The sequence below is a fragment of the Marmota flaviventris genome, chromosome 1 (genome assembly GCF_047511675.1).
Source record: "Marmota flaviventris isolate mMarFla1 chromosome 1, mMarFla1.hap1, whole genome shotgun sequence".
Taxonomy (NCBI): Eukaryota; Metazoa; Chordata; class Mammalia; order Rodentia; family Sciuridae; genus Marmota; species Marmota flaviventris.
Window position 1 is genome coordinate 21,006,296 of NC_092498.1, and position 23,558 is coordinate 21,029,853.

Here is a 23,558-nt window from a genome sequence, read left to right on the forward strand (position 1 = left end):
GGGGAGGGGAAGTGGGGAATGGAAGGACAGCAGAATAAAACAGACTTTATTATTGCTGTGGGTGTATACGTGACTGCATGACCAATGTAATTCTGCAACCTGTACACTCAGAAAAATGAAAAATTATATCCCATCTGATTCAAATGTATATATGTCAAGATCATTATACTGTCATGTGTAACTAATTAAAACAAATTTTTAAAAAAGAATTGTAATGCATTTCACTGTCATTTATTTTTTAAAAATCAATTTAAAAAATAACAGGAAAGTTAAAAAAAAGAAATGTAGCTAACAGAAAAAATACTGAAGTTATTGAAACAACAATGTTTTTCAATAAATTATTATAGGAAAATAACATAGGCACTTGAAATCATGTTCTCGATTAAAATAATTTTGTGTTATATGTGCTAAATGCAGGATATAAAATTAAATAATTCATAAAGAAAGAGGCAATTGGGCCTATTGGCTAAGAATGCAGATTGTGGGAGAGGGGAAGAGCATACAATCATCTCAATTGATGGAGAAAAATCTTTGTCAATATTCAGCATGCTATCATAATAAAAACACACAGAAAAGTAGAAATATAAGGAAACTTCTTAAACATAATAAAAGGAGTTTTAAAAAATGAATTTCATACTCTTCGAAAAACTTAAGCTTTCCCACTAAGATCAGGAACAAAAGAAGGATGCCCACTTTTACTCCTTCTATTCAACAGAGTACCAGAAATTGTAACCAGGGAAATTGGGCAAGAAAAAAAGGTATCTAGTTGGAAAGAAGAAACAAAACAATCTCTATTTGTAGATGACAGGGTGTTATGTAGAGAATGTCATAAAGAGTACAAAGAGTACACACACACACACACACACAAAAAAAAAAAAAACTATTAGAACTACTAAAGGAATCCAACAGCATTGTAGGATACAAAATTAGCAACAAAAAAGTCAGTGATTTTTCTATATATTAGCAATTTCCTAAGAGGCAATTAATGAAACAATTCCATACTTTTTTTTAAGAGAGAGAGAGAGAATTTTAATATTTATTTTTTAGTATTTGGCGGACACAACATCTTTGTATGTGGTGCTGAGGATCGAACCCGGGCCACACGCATGCCAGGCGAGCGCGCTACCACTTGAGCCACATCCCCAGCCCCAACAATTCCATACTTAATAGCAGCAAAAAAGAATAAAATACTTGTAGACTTGTATGTGAAAAACTACAATATTGCTGAAAGAAATTAAATACCTAAAATGGGAAGACATCCCAAACTGTGTGCAGTGGTACATGCCTATAATCCCAGCAACTCGGGAGGTTGAGGCAAGAGCATTATGAATTCAAAGTCAACGTGGGCAACTTAGCCAAGTCCTAAGCAACTTAGAAAGACCCTGTATGGAAATTAAAAAAAAAAAAAATGTCTACTGGGGATGTGGCTCAGTGATTAAGCACTATTGGGTTCAATCCCTGGCACATACAAACAATAAAAAAAAAAAAAAGACATCCCCTAGCATAGGAAGAAAGCTTAACAGTGTTACAGAGGCAAAGCTATCTAAAAATTCAATGCAATTTCTATCAAAATCCAATGGTCTTTTATTTAACAATTCATATTTAAAAATCAATTTTATTTAAAATTCATATGGAAACAAAAATGGCCCCAACTAGCCAAAGTAATCTTGAAAAAGTAAAATTTTGACGTCTCCCATTTTACAATTCCAAAACTTACAGAAAAGTTATGGCAATCAAAATAGGGTCATACTAGCATAAGGCAAAACACACAAGTAAGTGTAATGCAATTGAGAATCCAGGAATAAACCTATACATCTATGATTAGGCACAGCGGTGCCAAGACCACTCAGTGGAGGAAAGAATAGTCTTTTTGACAAATGGTCTGGAAAATGAGATATCAAAATGAGAAAAAAAAAATGAAGTTGAACACCTACCTCATACTATATGCAAAATTAATTTTAAAATGGATCAAAGACCTAAATTTAGGAGCTAAAACTCAAAGGAGAAAATAAAGAGGTAAATATTCATGACCTTAGGTTTAACAACTGATTCTTAGAAATGACACCAAAAGCATGAGTAACCAAAAAAAATAATAATTAGATGAATAGGAATTGCCAAAATTGAATTTTATCAAAGGATACTATTGGGGGCTGAGGCTGTAGATCAGTAGTCGAGCGCCCACCTCACATGTGTGAGGCACTGGTTTCGATCCTCAGCACCACATAAAAATAAATAAAGATTTTTAAAAAGGATACTATTGGGGATGAATGGATAAAAAAAATGTGGCATTTATACACAATGGAGTATTACTCTGCATTAAAAAATGTCAAAATCATAGAATTTGCAGGGAAATGGATGGCATTAGAGTAGATTATGCTAAGTGAAGCTAGCCAATCCCTAAAAAACAAATGCCAAATGTCTTCTTTGATATAAGGAGAGTAACTAAGAACAGAGTAGGGACGAAGAGCATGAGAAGAAGATTAACATTAAACAGGGATGAGAGGTGGGAGGGAAAGGGAGAGAGAAGGGAAATTGCATGGAAATGGAAGGAGACCCTCAGGGTTATACAAAATTACATACAAGAGGAAGTGAGGGGAAAAAATACAAGGGGGAGAAATGAATTACAGTAGAGGGGGTAGAGAGAGAAGAGGGGAGGGGAGGGGAGGGGAGGGGGGGATAGTAGAGGATAGGAAAGGCAGCAGAACACAACAGACACTAGTATGGCAATATGTAAATCAATGGATGTGTAACTGATGTGATTCTGCAATCTGTATATGGGGTAAAAATGGGAGTTCATAACCCACTTGAATCAAAGTGTGAAATATGATATATCAAGAACTATGTAATGTTTTGAACAACCAACAATAAAAATTGAAAAAAAATAAAAAAATAAAGTACCTAGGTTCTTACAAAGTAAGATTTTTATCAGTGTAATATGATAGCATACTATATACAAATAGCTACCACATTGTTTTCTTAACACTAGATATATGCAAAACATAAACGGGACATAAATAATGCATTTTAAGAAACAGGCTGAGATATGCTATTATATAAATATTCTTTCTCGAGAAATTTTAAAAATATAATTTATTTTACTTTGCAGTTATTCTTTTGGGATAGAAAGGGACAGAGGAGAAATACCTGTCTTTGAAATAAAAGGATGCAATCAGTTATAACTTATACTACCATATTTGAGAATGTACTTTTACCAATAGATTTCAGAAAACCTAAAATATTTAATTATTTTATGTGTAATTTTATTTTTTAATTTGGAATTTTTTAAAAAAACATTTCTGCAGTTTCATTTCATTTCTTTTATGTACTGTATTCTTATGAAAGAGAACTCAAATAAACTAGTTATGAAAACCAAAAAAAAAAAAAAAAAGGATACTATTGGGAAAGTAAAAAGACATCCCACATAATGAGAGAAAACATAGACAAATCTGTCTTATATACAGAATACACTTTTTAAAAAACTCTTAGAAATCAATAAAAGATTTTAAAAAGCAAAAACTGAGCAATGGATTTGAGTAGATATTAATCTAAAGGAGGTACACAAATTGTCGACAAACATTAAAAGATGCTGAACATTATTTATCATTAGGGAAATGCAAATTAAAACAATATAACCACATACCACTTCACACTCACTAAGATGGCTATAACTTTTAAAAATGAAAAATAAGTGTTGGCAAACATGTAGAGAAACTGAAACATTTGAATATTGCCCGTGGGAATGTGAGATGATTTAGTCACTGTGAGAAATAGTTGGTGATTAAAACATGAAATTACACATATGCCCAGAAATTCCACGCATAAGTATAGTCCCAAATGAATTAAATGTTCAAAAAAATAACTTGTACGTGAACATTCCTAGCATTCCTCCTCAGAATAGGCAAAAGGTGAAAATAACCAAATGTCTGTAAGTGAATAAATGTGGTGTAATATGTGGTATATGACTGTAGTATAGATAAATAACAATGGAATATTACTCATACATTAAAAGGAATGAAGTACTGATGTATGCTGCAACACTGATGAACCTTGAAACATTGGGTTAAGTGAAAAAAAGTCAGATACAAAGGCCATCTAGTATTTAATTCAATTTCTATGAAATATCTAGAATGGGTAAATTCATAGAGACAGAAGGGATATTATGATTGCTCAAATGGGAACGACTAGAAATGGATACAAGGGTGATAAAATGTGCTAGAACTAGATGGTATTGATAGTTGCATAACTTGTGAATGTATTAAAGACACTGAATTACATATTTTTAAAGGTTTAAAAATGGTAAGTTTTATGTTACGCATATTTTGCAACGATTTTTTAAAAAGAATGTATTTTGTACAGTAGACCAGCCTGGATTTTTCTCCCAGGTCTTTACCCACTGGCTAGCTTACCTTTGGAAAGTGATCAATTAAGGATTCTGTGCCTCAGTTTCCATATCTTTTTAAGCAAGAGAGATTATTACTTCACTTAGAGAGTTACTGAGAGACTATGTGAGATATGCATCATCAGCACTTGGGAAATACCAGCTATTATTACTGAAATGGGTACTAGCATCTTCAAAAAATACATCTCTGTTGGTAATATGCAGTTGTTTTGAGGCACAATAATATGGGAAATTTTTCAATATATTATTTTCATGGTTTCAACATTTATAAACAATAATATACAAAATTACCTTTTTTAAAAAAGCAAGGATTACATAAGTGTCAAAAATGATGGCCCAAAGAGAATAGAAGAGCAAAATATTCTAAAGTCTTTATGACTTAAATTGTTCTATACTTTTGCATTATTTTGCAATCAATAATATAGGGATTTTATCTTTTATTGTCCTTAATGTAAAATGAACTGCTATAATTAGCTGCTATTATTGTCACTCTTCGTGGTCATAACAATTGTGGCAGGCACCTAAAGAGACAGGCCATGTCAAAGATCTTGACCTTGAACAAATCTCCTTTTTCCAAGTTTCCTAAAAAGGGGGTTGGTAGTAACAAGTGGTCTCAAGTCCAGGTCTGGTTGTACCCATGGGAGAGTAAATTCAAAAACCAGTGTGACAGGGGCGGGGGCTGTGACTCAATGGTAGAGTGCTCTCCTGGCACATGTGAAGCACTGGGTTTGATCCTCAGCACCACATAAAAATAAATAAATAAAATAAAGGTATTATTTAAAAAAAAAACAACAGTGTGACAGGGGCTGGGGCTGGGGCTCAGAGGTAGCATGCTTGCTTGGCATGTGTGAGGAAATGGGTTCGATTCTCAGCACCACGAAAATAAAAAGTCTATCAACAACTAAAAAAATTTTATAAAACAGTGTGACATATGATTTTTCTATAACTTAAAATATAACATGTCCAGAAAATGCACCCCTTTAAAGTATACAATTCAGTGTTTTTTAGAGTGTTCACAATATTGTGCAACTTACAGAACATTTTCATCACCCCCCAAAGAAACCCTGTATTCATTTGTGACCACCCACATTGCCCTCTTCCTACTGCACCAGTGACTACTAATCTACCTCCTGTCTGTGATGGACACTTTATATAAGTGGAACTATACATCTCGTGGACTTTTGGTTTGGCTTTTATTTATCTTGCTTAACTTAGCATACATATTGGAGCGCGTATTGACAATTCCTTTTTATGGACAAATATAGTAAACCGTGTGGATGATACCACATTTTTAAAAAATCTAGTCATAAAAAAAAAAATGATGGGGCCTGGAGTTGTAGCTCAGTGATGGAGCATTTGTGGTAACGTGCGGGGCACTGGGTTTAATCCTCAGCACCACTAAAAATAAATAAATAAAATAAAGGTATTGTGTCCATCTACAACTAAAAAAGATATTTTTAAAAAATGATGGCCCACTTTTGTCACTGGAAATGCGATTAAGTGATGGTTGAATTAACACACCCAAACGAAATCTTCATTCAATAAACTTTTTGATTGTTCCCTTCCTTCGTATCCTACCTCAGGAAAACTTTGCCCAACATACCTTTCATCTGTGGATGATGAACTTATCCCTTAACACTTCTTCTATTCTAGAGTGACTCCAAACCTGTATCTGAGTAAACAATTGTTTAAATTTCTAGCCTAGAGCATCTTCCTGTAATCTCAGCTACTGGAGAGACTGAAGCAGGAGGATCTCAAGTTCCAGACCAGCCTCGACAACTTACTGAGTCCCTGTCTCAAAATAAAAAGCCTAAAAAGGGCTGGGGATGTAGTTCAGTGGTAGAGCACCCCAGGGTTCCGATCCTCAGTATCATCAAAAAAAATTTTTTTTTCTTAGAAAAGGATTAGTATGTGTACACATTTATGACCTTCAATGGCCAATGCAGATTCCCAAAGCTCACCAGGTTACTTGGAACCAACTAATATTTATGAGTATCTAAGAGACTAATTATACACTCTTCTGGGTGGAGATGCTGACATGCTATGCAAGGAAATAAAAGGAAATGTAGAAATTACTGTAAGCCACAGAATCTACTGAATGCCTAAATAATAACAGCATAAATGCTTCAGATATTTCAATGCAAACTAATCAACGAAGAGTAGGATGACCAGAGTAGTCTCGAATGGAGGCTTAAACCCCTAAAGAGGCAGACAAGGACCTTCCAGACAGGGTATGAAGTGAAAACATGCATGATATATTCAAGGGGATAATTTGTCTAGAATGTTTGGTTCATGAAGAAGAATTGGCATCATGAGGTGAAGGGACACACAGAGATCCTCTCAGAAATAACCTTGAACCCCACAGTCAGTCACTGGTGCAGTGAGGGCAAGAAGCAGTATATGTGCAGGTCTTGTTTTATGTTGTCTATTATTTTGCAAACCAGGGCAGACTGTTTCTTTATTATTACATTTGTAAATATACCCAGAGGCTCTTAAAGCCATGGGAACATCCAATTAAACTGAAATGCTTTGACCTCTTTGGATGAGCAGCTCTCTATAAATCCAAGGTATTGATATTCTTATTATTGTGGATAAATGAAATGCGTGAGTGAGGCTTGCTCAGCAGCAGAATGGCTTCTCTGAGATTTGTAAAAATGTCCAGGCCTGGGTGTCTGCAGAACACCCAGTGCAGACACAGGAGATTTGAAAACAAGCATCCTGTACTCTCAGCCCTGGGGATGGGACTCTAGTAAAGGAACTATTCATGCCCCTGTCTACACTGCCTGCTTACAACACTCAGCTCAGCTAAAATATAAAAAAATGCACTTTAGGTATGACCATGAAAGTCAAGGTATGGGCTTCAGGTTATAAATTCAAGGAAGTCAACTATTCTTTCGTCATGAAAAAAGCAACTGTTTTATTTTATTGGGGACAGATTTTGTATAGCTTTTTCAATTGTGTTGATTTAAATAAATCTTACATAAATGCACACTTGATTTCAGGTATACACATACTGTACTCTATTTGTAGAGAATTTTTATACATAGATCACAATAGGCTGAATCTCTCTCACACCAGTTAATTTTGTTGTCCACATTCTTAATACCTGGATCAATCTATTTTGTCTCATGGGGAAATGGTGGTTTAATCTTAATGTTGCATTTGGGATTCTGAGTGTATTAGGAATTTGGTCAAGGATAGTATTTTCTTTTTTTTTTTTTTTATTCCTCCTCCTTCTCCTCCTCCTCCTCCTTTTTTCCCCTACTGGGTATTGAGCCCAGGGGCACTTTATCACTGAGCTACATCCCCAGCCCTTTTCATTTTTTATTTTGAGACAGGGTCTTGCTAAATTGCCTCACTAAGTAGCTAAACCTGGTCTCCAACTTGTGATTCTCCTGTCTCAGCTTCCCAGTCACTGGGATTACAGGTGTGCATCACCATGCACAGAAGAATAGTGTTTTCAATAATAAAGGATCATTTTGTTGAAAGAGGAGCATCCTTTGTTTCTGTGGGACACAAGCCTGTCTGCTAGTGAGCAAAGACACAACACTCTCCCAGCTTCTATCCTGGATTCATCATCAACACTGAATGCATGGCATGTTCCAGATATACGTCTATCTAGCCAAAAGCCTCTGGGCATCCTCTCCCCATACTTCAAACCAGACCTGCTTCTCCCTTGCTGTTACATGGCCACCAGCTTCTCCCTCTGTGTTTCCTATTTCAGTAAATGACTCTAAAATCTATTCAGTGAGAAGGCTGTCAGTGTAGCTCAGTGATAGAACACATGCTTAGTTAGCATTCACAAGGTCCTGTGTTTGATCCCTAGCCCTGCATTATTTTAATTATTTGTTTTGGTTTTGTTTTTCTTTTATGGTGCCAGGGATTAGAACCCAGGGCCTTGTGCATGCAAGACAAGTACTCTACCAAATTAGCTGTATCCCCAGCCCACATTTATTTTAATTTTATTAAAAGTATTGAAAGAAAGAACAAATCCACTCAATGAATAGGCAACCCACAAAATGGGAAAAATATTTGCATAATATTCTAGTCTCCAGAAAATGTAAAGAATTTAAAACTCAGCATCAAAACAAGAAATCCAACATTTAAAATGAGCAAAAGAACTTTTCCCAAAGAAGATGTACAAATGGTCAGCAATCACATGAAAAGATGTTCAACATCATCAGTCATCAGATGAACACAAATCAAAACCACAATGAGGTATACCATTTTACACCTACTAGGTTAGCTCTAATTTTTTTAAAAGGGGAAACAAATTTGGGCTTATATTTGGAGAAATAGAAACCTAGCACATTAGTTTTGAGAATACAAAATAGTGTAGCTGCTATGGAAAATGGGTGGTTCCTGAAAAAGTTAGATAAAAAGTTGTCATATAATCCAGTAATTCCACTCCTCAGTATACCCAAAAGATTTAAAAATGTGTTCTAATAAAAACTTGCACATGAATGTCTATAGAAGCTCTGCTCACAAAGCCAAAAGGTGTAAACAATCTATTTATCGATTACTAGTTGGACTGAATCCATCCCATTTATTGATTCTTAGATTTTACTTCTTGCACTTTAGGAAGTCAGATCCTAAGCCAACATGATGAAGATTTGGGTCTACTTTTTCTTCTATTAGGCGCAGTGTCTCTGGTATGCCACAGTCTGGCTGGGCACAATTCATGAGCCACTTGTCAAGCAGAAACTAACTTTATTTTTACAACACACGCTACACCACAGGAGCTCTTCAGGAATTCCCTCAGAGCCCAACTGCCACCATCGGTTCCAGCGAGCCTCTCAACCCCCACTCCTCCTGCTCTTGAGGCTGATTGGCTGGGTCGTGTGGGTGGAGCCAAAAGAGTCCCCCAATGAGCAGCTCCGTGGTCTAAAAGGGCAGGGAAACAGCCCAATGAGCATCACCGCAGAGGAGCCAATCAGCTGGCAGCTGGAAGTTTGCTGGGGCCACGGTGAACCAATCAGCTGGAAGTTTGTTGGGGCCCTTTCGTCGGTGGCTCTTAACACTGGTCTAGTGCCTAAGTTTTTGATCCACTTTGAGTTGAGTTTCATGTAGGGTGAGAGATAGGGGTTTAATTTCATTTTGTTAACATGTGGATTACACTCATACATTGCTGGTGGGATGCAAACTGATGCAACCATTATGGAAAACCATATGGAGATAACTCAGAAAATTTGAAATGTAACCACCATTTGACCCAGCTATTCCACTTCTCAGTTTATACCCAAAGGATATAACATTACAGTGATGCAGCCACGTCAAAGTTTATAGCAGCTCAACTCACAATAGTTAAACTAAACCAAACTTGGTGCCTTTCAACAGATGAACAGATATAGAAAATCTGTTTTATATATATATATATATATATATATATATATATATATATATATATATATATATATATATATGATGGAATATTACTCATCCTTAAAAAAAGAATGAAATTATGGCATTTGATGGAAAATAAATGGAGCTGGAGATATCATGCTAAGTAAAATAAGCCAGTCCCCAAAAAACAAAAGTCAATTGTTTTCTCTGATATGTGGATGCTAATTCACGATGGGGTAGGGGCTAAGAAAGAATAGAATTACTTTAGGTAGAGGGGAATGAAGGGAGGGAGGGGGGATGGGAGTAGGAAGGATAGTAGAATGAATCAGACATTAGTACCCCATGCACATATGTAACGATATGATTGGTGTGATTCTACATCATGTACAACCAGAAGAATGATAAATTATACTCCATTATATAAGATGTATCAAAGTGCATTCTACTGTCCTGTGTAACTACTTAAAACAAATTTTTAAAAAATTAAAAAGAAATAGTTGGATAAACAAAATGTGGCCTGTGAAATGAAATGAAGTACTGATAGGTCCTACAACACAAATGAATCTCAAAAACATGGAAAATGAAAGAAGCCAGACACATGAGGGGAACTATTATATGATTTCTATTATATAAAATATCCAGAAGAGGTAAAGCCACAGACAGCTAGTAGATTAGTGGTTGTCAGGGTCTGAGGGCTGGGGTGGGGAGAGAGCGTAGGGGGACTGCCTAGTGAGTGTGGGGTTTCCTTCCAAAACCATAAATATTGTTGAAAGTTGCTTACCCTTGTGGGTGCACGAAATGCCATCAGGTCACACCCTTTCCAGTGGTTAATTTCTTTTCTTTTTTTTTTTTTAAAGACAGAGAGAGAGAGAGAGAGAGAGAGAGAGAGAGAGGGGCAGAGAGAGAATTTTAATATTTATTTTTTAGTTATTGGCAGACACAACATCTTTGTTTTGTATGTGGTGCTGAGGATCGAACCCGGGCCGCACGCATGCCAGGTGAGCGCGCTACAGCTTGAGCCACATCCCCAGCCCTCCAGTAGTTAATTTCATGTTACCTGAAAAATAAATCTTTTGAGTCCTCAAGTGAGGATTGTTAAGTCACTTTTCAGTTGGCCACCAAGTTCTCCCTGTGTGACTTAAATCCACCCCTTCCCCACATTTTCATGCCCCTGGTCTTGATTGGACCCTCATCTTCTTTGAATTGCTTTCTACTTATCATCCCTTTCCTTGTAAGGACCTCACTCTAATCTACCCACCATATTTCCTCCTGATTTATTCTGAGGGGGGAATATAATCCTTCTACTCCTACTTTTAAAAACTCCAAGTTCTCCACGGCCCACATCATTGGTTTTCCTACCGTTCACTAGAGAACCAGGCCCCAACTAATTGTCCAGCTTCTTTATTGATTACTCTTCTAGTGGCTCTCACTCTCTACTTAGGTCCTGAAAATGCCACGTGTTATTATACTTTCCTTCTTCCTGCATACTTTTGCTCAACCTAAAATGTCTCTAAGCCTCCAATTCTCTATCTGTTAAAATGTGGCTTCTTATCGCCAGGGTTATTGTGAGACATGGAGACCATAAGATATGTATGTAGGACACTCAGCATTGGGTTCTTTTTAAAGCATTGAGTTTCTTTCAATTCCCCTGCTTAAAATTCTGCTGATTCTTCCAGGCCAAAGGCCAGTAGCTAACCCAACACTCACACATACATATGTACGACATGTTTACACATTATAGCTTTCTTAATCTTGATTAGTACTAGTTATGACAAAGTGACATGATTGTTATAGAGGATGGGTTTGCGCCCTGTAGTCTTGTTTATGTATAAACTTGAGTGAAAATGTTGTGTTCATTTTAATCCCCCCAATGCATTTCACAGACTAGGACTTTGAATAAGTACAGTACTTATTACATTGAAGCATCCTCTCTACTACTTTACTATATAATCAGGCTAAGATCAAACCTTTCAAAAATACTTGATTTTAAGGGAAATTACACCAGAGAGGCTGGTAAAAGTCACCACAGTCGTCAAACTAATGATAAGTGATTTAAACACAGTATTTCCTTTAGCAATTTTTAACAGACTTCACCATTTCAACAAATTAATTCAAATTTAAGTTGCCTTTGGGAACAATAACAAAAATAGAAATCATTTTTTATTGATTTATACACTGTAACTCGTTTTAGTACATAAAATTAGGAGGAACATTAAAACAGTCAGCAACCTAATTTCACATCTGAAACTTCTCATTCTGTCTATAGAAAAATCCTCTGTTATGTTTAATTTTTTTACATCTTATTTAAACTGTAGATAATATAAAAAAACATGTCCTTGTCCTATAAGAATACTTATAGATTTTTATTGTAGAATGAAACACATCCTCAAAATACAAAAGTTTTTGAATTTCTGTTTACTTATTTGATGTTTATTTTTGTCCTTAAATGGCTCATTTGTGAAAGGAATGGAAAAAAAAAAACCTATACCAAATAGAAAAATAGTAGAGTTGGAAATTCAATTGTCCTAAAATGGCAATTTCCTTTGCAATGGTAATAGTTATAATAGCACGAACACCATCTATCTTCACCTCTCCTGAGAGCATCTTCAACAACCCACAGAGATCACTTTATATGTTATGCCAATGCTTCATGGATATGCAGAGGTTGGGAAGGTATCACAGGGAACCCAGTCCACAGGTGGGTTCACTGCTCCATACAGATGGATGAATTGAGTTCAGTCACCATGTCCATGATCTCTCTTCTAGCTCTGGGTGCCAAATAAATAAAGTCTGCTGGTGCCCTTAATATCCAAAATTGATACTAAGCAAATGGGAAGGGAGAGAGAGAACATGAGAAAATACTGAATAAAAATCAAGCGCAGTGCCACAAAGGAAGTAGAGAGAGTCAGACAGAGAAGGAGGATTGAAGGTAGTCATGGCAGTAAGAGGTTCTCCAGGTGCCCATCATATCCAAGTCAACAGACCTGTGCCTCCACTTTTTAAAATAATGCTTTCATATTATGAAAACTGTGTTTATTATGGAAGAAAATTTTTATAGAGCAACAACATGAGTAAAATAATCCTTAATAATATTACCACCTGCTACTCAGACATAACTACAATGAACATTTTATTTGTATGTGTGATACATACTATCTTGTTCCATTAAACCATAAAAAGTCTTTGTTTCATTGCATAATTTTAAATAGCTGAATAGGGTGGATTTGAACAGATACATAATTAACCCACCTCCTACTTTGGGACATAGGAGTATTTTACCTTTGTCATTGTGTACACAGTCCTGGAGTTCAAGAATGAACATTCAGGGCTCAGAGGTAGAGCACTCGCCTAGCATGTGTGAGGCCCTGGGTTCGAATCTTAGCAACACAGAAAAATAAATTAGGGATATTGTGCCCACCTATAACTAAAAAATAAATATTAAAAAAAGAACATTCATGGAACAGAGATTATCAAGCTGAGTTGATTCAGTGAATACATGAAAAATAGTTACATACATAGTGGAATTTGATTAGCTCCCACAAACCAAGTTGCCTCTATTAGTCCTGTTTGATTAAAAAAAAAAAAAAAACTTATGAAAAAGCCATTGTATGTGGAGGGAGTAATAACATATGAAGACTTATTTATATTATCAATCTGTCCACCTTCGTACCTAGGTGTAGATATATAGTTCTCTTCCCAACAGAGGTCTGTGTGTATTCTAGCAGCATTAGTCATAATATCCCCAAACTGGATGTTTTGGGGAAAATGCCCAACAACAGTAAACATAAAAGTAGTAGCACATTCATGATGGAATACCCTGGAACAATTTAAAAAGGAGCCAACTTCCACTACCCACAACATGAATGAATCTCCAAAACATAAAATGGAATGAACAAAGAAACAAAGTGATGTGTTTTGTCTAATTCCATCTGTATAAAAATTCGAGAAATGGGGAAAACAAACTTTACTGTTGTGAGTCAAGAAAATGGCTACCTTCCAGGCCGAAGGAAAGGGTGACAATGATTAGGTAGTGGTCACAACGGACATTAACTTTGTTTTACATTTCATTTACTTTTGTGTTCTATGTATGATTTTGATAATTTTCCTGTAGATGATGACAACATGCTGCTCTTAAATATATGGTTCAATTATATGCATGTGAGTGTGCACACTGAATATTTTTATCCAGACACATAGGTGATATATATCCTTGTTAAAAAAAAAAGGGTATGCTAATAATAATTTTAGTTGCCAATTGAGAAGCAAGTGGTGACTAAAGAGTGAGGGTGTATTTCTTGAATTTTGAAACATATAAAGGTATTATTTGCCAAAAAATCATATTTTAAATAAATTATTACCACAAACATTCCCCAAGATAAGCACCCTCTTCACTGCATGCAACAAATGCAAAATAGTTGACATTTACTTCACTTTATAGGTTTGGGAAATTTCTATGCTTATTTTTCAAAAGTATGAAGTAAATAAATGCTCAGATATGCATGCAATTCTTAACAGTCACTACCACCTGCTATCTGTTCAGTGCCAACCTTTGTAAATTAATAAATGTGATTTTCACCTCAGCACTGGATGTCAGGAGCTTTGTGTGGAAAATGTGCTCTACCTTGGGGAAATTTTATATATACGTGTGTGTGTATATACATGTATAATGAATATTTATACACACATGGGTATATACACATAGATATATGATAGATCAATGGGAGTCCAATGACAAGAAAATTGCAAAGGATTGTGAGGGAAAACAATAATTGCAGTAAGATGAGAAAACTGAAATAGAAATAGAATTACATGGAATTTGTCTGTTGGAAGTTTTCGTTCTTTTAATTCAAGGATGATGGAAAAGTTAAGAATGGTGTGACAGATACTGACCAATTAGAACAGACATCTCAGTCTTGGTCCTCGAGGTCATCTGCAGTGCCAGGAATTAAGGTTTTAGGTGCTAGAGTTTGCCTTTGGAAGTGTGAGGATGGGAGCATATTAGGGGTGCTTCAGGCAGTATTTTTAATATTAAATGACCATGGCAATTTTATTGGCGCATATTGCCAGAATATCAGCCTTAATCTAATTCTAGTTCTTCCCACAATAGGTGTCTGATATATATCAGGCTATGCTCCAAGTGTCCTCATCTTTTTACCTTTAGTCCCTGTACAAATTTTTCTGGGTAGAAATAATTATCCAGATTCTACCAAGAATCATGGAACCAGAACAGTAAACTTTGAACAGAAGAACTTTGAACTTCCACACTGATTCAAAGTGACCTTGTAATATAAAAATAAGATGCAATTCATGAATCTTAATGAGATCCTCGATTTTAAAAACTATTTATTTATTTATTTTTAAAAAAATTTTATTTTTTAGTTGTAGTTGGACGCAATACCTTTATTTTATTTATTTTTATGTGGTGCTGAGGATCGAACCCAGGGCCTCGCACATGCTAGGCGAGTGCTCTACTGCTGAGCCACAACCCCAGCCCAAAAAATAACAACTATTTAAAAGACAATTTTGAGATAATTAAGGAATTTTAAATATGGACTGCACATTGTTATTTTTTCCTGGGTATAATATAGTAGAGTTATTATATAGAAAAATGTCTTTTTTGTAGGAAATGTGTGTTGAAGTAGTCACAGTTGAAACATGATTTCTGTAGCTTCTTTTCAAATGGCTTAGAAAAATAAGGTTTGTATAAATAGAGTAAAAGTGGCCAAATATTAACAATTGGTAACTCCATGTGAAAATGCACAGATTTTCATTGTTCTTTCAATTTCTCTATAGGTTTGAACATTTTCAAAATAAGATGTCAAGAGAAAAAAGGGAAAGTGGCATATGTGGGAAAAGTATATTTATGAAGCAGTTAATACATATAAAATTCAACATTCAATCAGACATGGAGAAACATTAAGGAATGTTAAGGGTAGTGCCTGCCCTATTAAAACACACAAGTTGGGAACTATTAAGCATAGTACATGATTACAATTCAATATTGCCACCTAGTTTTAGAAATAAAATGTTAAGACAATAAGATCTAGAGTCACTAGCACAGAGAGAAGGGAGATGTTAAAGTTAGAGCTCAAAGCAGGATCAAGTTTTGTTTGTTTGTTTATTTTTGTTTTTGGTACCAGGGATTGAACTCAGGGGCACTTGACCACTGAGCCGCATCCCCAGCCCTGTTTTGTATTTTATTTAGAGACAGGGTCTCACTGAGTTGCTTAGTGCCTTGTTTTTTGCTGAGACTGGCTTTGAACTTGCTATCCTCTTGCCTCAGCCTCCTGAGCCACTGGGATTACAGGTTTATGCCACCGCGCCAGGCAAAGCAGCATCTTTCAGCCTAGTTGCCAAGCAAGAATTACTGCCCATCAAAGCGGATTAAATGGCTCTGGGATCATCTCCATACAGGAAACACAGATTGTGTCAAGACAAAAGGAGACCAAGGGTAGCCATGTACTCTGAGACTGAGAGGAATTCCTATTCTTACTATGTACCCACTTTTGTTAATAGTAGAGCAGACACCTAGCAAGTAATTTGTAGAACCCACAGTGGATAGGCAATCTTCCATAGAAAATAGGCGATGTTTAGTCCAGAGGTGATGCTTTGACAGATGAGGGCACCTGCATCTGCAGCAAGAATTACCTGGAACATGTGAAAGAGGGAAAACCGAGACCAGAACCATTCTCTTCAGCATAGAGGTTAAAGGCTTTTACTAGGGCATTAGGATATATGCTTTAGAGGATGTTTCATTTAAATGCCTGGAAAAAAATAAAGATTTTCTTCACAGAGGTGCATTTCGTCTTTCTCAACGAATCTTTGTGGCCATTTTCATAAAGATCTGAAGTAAGAGATTTTTCTGAGTTATATTACATTGAGATACTTGGGCCCAGTGAACTCCAAACCACTAAGTCCATCTTATCCTGAGGAGGCAAACCAGTGATATTCAGTCCCTTTGCAGAACTGGGTCTGAACATCTTTCTGTCTGTCTAGTATGCTATGTTACATTAGCATGAGGGATACCAGGAGTAATGGTTATAGGAGTCCAGAGACTTTAAAAGATGGGAAGCTGAGAATCAGTGCAGAAAAAACAAAATAGAATGTTATGGTAAGCCCAGCAAAATGATCTGGGGTCATATGGAAGAGAAGGATTTCTTGCCTGTAAGGGTTGTAAGTCACACATACACACACACAAACACACACTCACACACACACACAGACGCGTGTACGCTCATGTTTTCACAAAAATCTCCTGGCCATGAAAATACTGTGCTCCTCCACAACACTGGAGCTATAACAGGAGCTGCTCCCTGGCTGACCTCTCCTCCATAGTCATCAACCCCACCCCTGTATCCTCCCATATCACTAAAATAAGAAAACAGAAGCATAGGCCTGCAGCAAATTCTAAAAGGCCTTAGGCATATCACATTGGTTTTGCATCAAATTTATTGCTGAATTTCACTGGCTTCTCCTGATCTGCTTTATTGCTGATTTTAATCTTGTTTGTTTTAGGCTTCTGAGCCCCACTGCAAAATACCTAATAATATTCTTTGTAGCCAGAGACTGTGTAAATAAAATGCATCATATTCCTGTTGGAGTCACACTATATCATCCACATTATGCAGCACCCATAGGTGGCCTATATTTTTAATTATTTCCCTCTCAAACTCTAAATTAATACAATGAATTTAGAAACCCCTCCACCTCTCATCAGAGCAAGTAATTGAATACTCCATTATGATAATAAACCATTTTTGTTGTAAGTGCTCATTCCCAGAGGGCTTTGCTCTGTGCAATATGTCTACAGGCAATAGTTCTGAAAGGCAATGTGTGCTGTGTATGCAGATGATAACACTTTGTTATTTTGCCTTAGATCTTAAACCACTTTCACTCCAACAAACCACTTCCAGTATTCTGTGGCAAAAAAAAGCTATCAAGAGAGCTTCATTTTCCTGAGTAAAAAGCAGTTACAAAACAGGAGGCTGAGGCAGGAGGATTGCAAGTTCGAGGTCAGCTAGAGCTACTTAGTGAGACCCTGTCTCAAATTCAATTTTTAAAAAAGGCTGTGGATGTAATTCGGTATAGAGAGCTTGTCTAGCATGAGCAAGGCACTGGGTTCAATCTCCAGTAGTGCCAAAACAATCAAAACAAAACAAAGCAAGGGTACAGGAAAGCTGCAACTTATTTCACACCATCATGGATTGAAGATAGAGTAAGAGATAAAGCTCATAGCTAAACATTGCTTGAGCTGAGTATTTCTGTTCTTAGTGTTCTGTCCTGCTCCATCTTCTCCCCCAATGCCCCTGGATCCAGGTGAGGTGTAAGAACCTGCATGCCAGGGATAATGTCTTATACGTTTTAAATCCTCCCAGTGCTTTGTCTGTGATGGGCACTCAATTAGTGTCGAATAAATGGACAAAGAATAATGCAGGCTCCCCTACCTGCTTCACCTGAAGCACAGGTGAGGAACTGCAGAACACAGCCCCACCTCTGAGCAATTGCCCAGGGCCCAGATGATAAGAGGCAAGAAAAAAAAAAAAAAAAAACAACTTCATCCAAAATTTGTAATAGCAGCCTACAAATCCCAGGGACATGCAGAGAGATTGAACATTAAATGTAGCTTTGATGTAGGCAAGGTATTTTCAAATTACGAATTAGTTTGTAATAGAGTAAGTTCAGAATATGGGCCCTAGAGTCACACCCTCTTGCTGTGAATCTTGTTCTTGCCACATATTGGCTGGCGGTGACTTCTGATAAGCTACTTGGTCTCTTTGTGCCTCAGTTTCTTCATTTGTAAAATCGATGTAAGGATAGGCTGACTTTTATGGTTGCTGTAAAGACTAAATAGATTGAAAACCCCTTGGAACAGGTCACATTATAAATACTGCTAGCTATTATTATGGTTGACACAGATACCATGCAGATCAACGTGCGGGGACTTAGGAATCGAAGGCGGGGTGGACAGCCAACTCCATGGTGAGGTAGAAGGGTTGATAAAGGGCCTCTGTGAACAGAGTAATCTCCCTGAAGAAGTCATAGGAGTGAAAAATCACTCGTCCGTCCTATGATTCATGTCAGAAGCCCCCTCTGAAAATAAAAGTAAAGGTATAGAAGAGGAGAGGATTGGCTTTGATCAGTTGGCCTCACAAATCTCCAGCAGTACCTGATTGCCAACAGCACATTTCTCTCCTCTGATTGGAAACTCTACTCTGTGGACCCACACTGTTTTCCCCACCCAATCTCATAACTACTTTTCACATTGATCTTGGCTCTGGGCTGCTGCTATTAAACTCTAGTCCAGCTAGAAAGAATTCTTCTCACCATGTATTTTCTAGGGGGCGCTATTTTTTGGCTTTAGCCCTGGGAGCCCTTAACAGTAAATGTTGTTGAGGTTCATTGAGTTGCCTGGTTAGCTCTGCCAAGCCTCAGGTTTTTTCCATAACAAAAAGACTAATTGCCTATACCACTGTGGGAAATCCATATACAGTTAACTAGCAGTTATCTTCAGCATAGATCCGGCTATAACTCTCTTCTACCCCCAATTCTTTCATACTTAAGGACATTATGTGTTATCTGCTCAGCACAAAGGGAAGAATTTGTTCCTGAGGAAGCTTCTAAAGAGATGCCAGAGAGACCAAAAGCTTCTTTCTGAATCTTGTCCTCAGCACCAGGCAGCCACTGTCATTAAGGTAGACAAGCGATGAAGAAATAACTTATAGAACGTTTGGTGGGTAAGTATCTACAGAAAATCATAGCGAGTCAGGATGTGAAGATGATGATTTCACAGGAAAATGCAAAGGGGCAAGAAGGCCCTTCTGCGACGCTACTCATGTTCTTCTTGGTAACTACATGGGTGTGTTTTGTGAAAGGCCTTGCAAACTGAGCAATTGTGTCTTCCTTTTTTTTTTAGATTTTTTTTTAGAAATTTATCTTTAGTTGTAAATGGACACAATACCTTTATTTATTTTATTTTATTTTTTACATGGTGCTGCAGTTTAAACCCAGTGCCTCACACGTGCTAGGCAAGCGCTCTACCACTGAGCTACGTACAGCCCCAGCCCAGCAGTTATGTCTTTTCCCATGAGTGCTACACTTCAATTAAAAGGCTCAATAAAGTATTAAAGAAAACTGGATAGTTAAATCTGCATGTACTATTTGAAATTTTAATGAACAATATCCATGGGCTAGGTACTAATCAGTCAGATATAATAAGATTTGTAAATTGAACTTAAAAATGTAGGAAAATATTATCCAGCCACAAAAAGAAGGAAGAAGCATTGACAGATGCTACAAGGTGAAATGAGCCCTAAAACATCATGCTGCCTGAAGAGCCAGACACGAAAGGCCACTAAGTACATGATTCCACATACATAAAATATCTGGAATAGGTAGGTTCAAAAGGACAGAAAGCCGAATAGTGATCACGCAGGGTGGAGGGGAGGCTAAGAGTGGGGATTGCGGCTAGTGGGTAATGGAAATAGAGCCATGGAAATGCCTGGGGACTAGATAGAGGTAGTAGTGCCTTCACTGCATTGTCCACTTTAAATTGGCTGATTTTATGTGAACTTCATCTCAATTAAAAAACTAAAAATTAGATTCAATTTTAACAACTAAAATTTAATGGCGGGGGGGAGGTGGATAGCTCAATTGCTAGAGTGCTTACCTAGCACGTACAAAGCCCTGGGTTCAATCCCCAGCACCTCAAAAACAAACAAACAACAACAAAAAAAAGATTTAATATATCCAACAGCAATTTTTAAAACCTGTAGATGTTTTTTTTCTATGCACCAAAATCACCCTCAAGGGCACACAAAACAACCATTTGTGTGTGTGTGTATGTGTGTGTGTGTGTATGTGTGTTTTGGGAGGGGGCAGGTAGTGCCATGGAGACTCTTAATAGGGTCAGGTCCACAGTTGGGTGGTAGGGATGGAGTACCCCTCAACTCTCTCTGTATGAAATGACTCACCACCTTGGCAAGTCTAGTTTAACATTTCTTCTAAGCAAAACAGAATTGGGTAAAGGAAATAAAAATATAATTGATGTAGTCTGGGGTGTTGTCTCTTCTTTCCTCCTGACATGTGGTACTCTTGAATTCAATCCATTGAGATAGACCATCTATCAATTCAATCTATTTAGATAGACCAACTGACTCCCAGGAAAGAGATTCTACAAACTTTGTAACAGACCTTATACTCAAAGAGTAGAATTTACAGGAAAATTCATGATGTTGATGACTAAGCCTTCCAAGGTGTAAGCTCCAAGGCCCACAAGGAGGTCGACATTGAGTTCACTTTGTGATTTAACTGGAGTTGTTTGCCAGTTGGGCAAAGGAAGTGATCTTGGTGACAGGGAAGAGATTGAACATCTCTGCAATTTGTAAAAAGGAGAGAACAAATCCCAAAACATACCTAATTGAAAAATTTTCCCAGCATCTACAGAGTGGGAACCACACTTGAAATGTGAATCTTGAGTAACCATAGCTAGGGACTAAGAACCATTTGCAGCTAAGTACAGGTCTGAACACAGAAAACAACTGTTTCGATAGGTCAGTGGGAAATAGTAATGGTTTGTTCAGCTTCTGTCAGATTATATTCACTGTAGCAAGTTGATCTGAAGCTTAATTAGGTTAGAGTTAACCGATTTAACAGATCAAAAGACAATACACCCAATTAATTTTAAATTTCACATGAAGAACAGTTGGTTTTTTTTTTTTTTTTGGTGTTTGTTTCATATATCCATGGGGGCATACTTAGGTTAAAATAAATTATTTGTTTTAAATCTAAAACTGGATATCCTGGTATTTTATCTGTCAAACTTAAATTGAGTGTGCTTTTGTCTTTAAGGGAGACAAACTGAGGCTCAGAGCATACTTGTACTCCATTCAATTTATACAGTTGACCATTGTGAACAGGGTCACTGTCCGTTTTACCCTAAGATGCTATGAAAGGTGAAAGAAAGAGTGATCTGAGGCCCCAGGGTTTGCTTTATTCTTTTTTTTTTTTTTCTGATCTTCCTACACTGCCTCTGTTTTCTTGGCTTTATAGCTACACAGATTTCTAGTTATCTTCGTCTGTCCCTATTTTGGCAATCATCCTCACGGTTTATGTCTGCCAATGAACCTGTCTCTTTCTCCCTGGTTTCTTATCCTGCCCCAGAGGTTTAATTTTGTTCCGAAGTGTTCTCCAAACAAGCAGAGTAAATGAGGACCGTCGACTTACCACAACCTGGACCAGGTGTAGTGACAGAGGTAGTGAAAACATGAACCAAAGGCATGGGTGGGGTGGGGGGATCTGTTTTACTTGTCTCTTTTTGTCATATATCACAGAATATGGGACCTGCTGTGTTTGCAATATTGACAGTGGAAACAAGCTTTGTATAAATTGGGCAAGCCACTTGACCTGGATTTTTTTTCAACAGTAAATAAAAACCACCTCAACCTAGGACTGCAGATAGGTTCTAAAGAGAAAAGGATATGAAAGTACCTTATAAAATGTTGAGGGCTATGATTATGGCAATTATTTTTCCTCTGGCACTATCAAAACTAATACAGGCTTTGATCTCTTTAAAGAAACATTGTCAATCTATTCTTTTCACTATCACCCTGATCCTAGCCACTAGCCAAAAGTGTTATAACGATGATAAGGAAGCTTAATTAAGGTGGGCCAAGGGCCACCTCCAGCATAAATCACTGATACCTTGCAGTTTCTCTGGGTTCCCCTCCTTGGGAGAGCAGATGATGGTTGGGGAGAAACAGAGGAATACTCTTTCATTGCATTCTTTTGAAGTCCTGGGGATCAAACCCAGGGCCTTGAGCATGCTAGGCAAACACTCTGAAGCTGAGCTACACCCCAGCCCTGATACTCTCTTTTTAAAACCATGTTGGAGTCTCTAGGAAATGACAGTGTTTCAGATGCATAAAAAGAAACATTCTGGAGCCAAACACCAGGAAACATCTATCAAAACACAAAAGAAGTGACAAATTACTTTATAATATGCAGAAAATATGCATTTGAATGATCATCTTTAAAGACTTTTTGGGGGGAGAATAACACATTCATAGATGTCAGGCAGAAGGATGGGTGACTGCCTTATTCTTCTATTAAATCTTCCCAGAAAACGGAAACTTCGGGGACTCAAGATCCTTTCGAACTTTCTTTCTTTATCTTACTTGCTTTTTTGAGTTTTGCTTTTAACAAAGCACCACAGCTCTGATCGTTACATCCATCACCATGTTGGGTCTCTGATGGTATATATTGTTTTTTGTTTTTTTAAAAACATCCTTCTGTGGTCTCATCTTTCCAATTCCACAGAGAGAGCTGTGATTTCTAGTTGTTTGTGTTCTTATTTGATCCAGTTTTGTAAATCAGGTATAGAGATTCCCTAGTCTGACAAGAGGGAGTGTGTCTCTCGGGTGACCTTGTTGGAGATCCTCCCTGGCCATTCAACACCATTTGTCAAAATTAGTTGCCTACAAAGGATTAAACCATAGCTATGGATGTGAATAGGGGCTGATGTTCTTCCAGGGATTGGGTAAAATGATCCACTGGTGTATGAGGAAACATAATAAAATATTCATTCATTATTCTTAAAAAATAAAAGGAGTTAAGCTTTAATAATCAGCAATGTGGACTGACATTGACGCTGTTATTTGGTCCACTTATTTGCCACTGGTATATGCCAAATATCTTAGGAAGAGTGAAGATGCCACACTCAGTTGACATTGACAATGACTCCCATTCTCCTTCATTCTATTTCATTGAATTCTGCGATGTTGCAATTTGCATGCAATTTGCATATATGGTATTCAGATTG